This window comes from Echinococcus granulosus (genome assembly GCF_000524195.1).
Source record: "Echinococcus granulosus chromosome Unknown EG_S00220, whole genome shotgun sequence".
Taxonomy (NCBI): domain Eukaryota; kingdom Metazoa; phylum Platyhelminthes; class Cestoda; order Cyclophyllidea; family Taeniidae; genus Echinococcus; species Echinococcus granulosus.
The window spans coordinates 42,536-43,732 of record NW_020170600.1 but is presented as its reverse complement, the minus strand read 5'-3'; positions in this window follow the sequence as shown (position 1 = coordinate 43,732).

The following is a 1,197-nucleotide window of genomic DNA, read 5'->3' as shown; positions in this document are numbered from 1 at the left end:
GTAGGTATCGTGGATGATGCCGGCGTCGACCACGGCCAAAAATAAATTATAAGGGAGAGCGCGGAGAATTAAGGGTATTCTTTAGCACTGAGGGCAGAGATGGAGATTAAATTTGGGAGTTTAGAGCCAGTCTTCGAAGTTCATATCATCTCTGAGAGGGCGTATGTCTGTCGGTGCTGTCACCAGTGTGGAAGAGGATCGTAGGTCTCCTCTTCCTTGTTCCTAGTACGCTTAGAACAACCCGGTTAGTTTAATTTCAACATAGTTATTTGAAGAAGTGGATAGGGAGAACGAGTACAGAGTTTAGTGGGGTGAGGCTTCGCAACCGCTCTTAGGCTCGCAGGTCATCGAGTCTGTCACCAGGTTCGAATTGAATTCGAGTGTATTAACTAATAACCTCTCCCATGCCTGCGAGAAAATAAGGAGTTTACTGTTCTTCTAGATAATTTTATCCAGTGGCACAAAGCAGTGTAAGACTCCTCAAAGCCTGCGTTATAGGCGAAATTTTACATCCAAAATTATAAAGGGCTCTCTAACATTCTTTTGGGTTGTAACAAATTGTTGACGACTTTCATGAGGAGCGTTGTAGGAGAGGGGCTGAGATGGATGCTGCCGAGTATCTGGTGTGTGGTGGTCGGCGATCTAGTGAGAGTGGCGGTAGGTTGCCAAGGTGCGTGAAGCTACTGCTTTTTGGCTCTCTGAGCTAAGATCACATGCAATATTCGCTCTTTGTAGTCCAATTTATGAATCAGTACATAATTTATGATCAATGGAATTACCCTTACATTTCCATCAGGGACGGATGCCGTGAGCTTGCCCAACCCTACTGTCGAGTCAACATCGCATTGCATTATCTCGAGGATTAGCCCCTTATTCGTGACAGCCAAGACACAACTGGAGGTGTCGCATCTTACGACTAGTTGCATGCAATGTGTGTGCTTGAACATACAAGTGAAAGGGAAAGGTGGAACAGGAGACATTTTTCTAGCAAAACTCTCCACCGCGCAACGTCGTGTACATCCTTCTACCTCCTCTTACACTCGAAACAGCACAGCACAGGGTAGAACAAATCAGCAGAGAGGAGGAAAGCAGTGCACACGAAACCGCATTGCACTTCTCCATCTCACCGCATCCCTGGTCTGTGTTAGCCTATTGATCCTGCAGACTGCACATTGACGGGCTGTCAAAAGTCAGTGG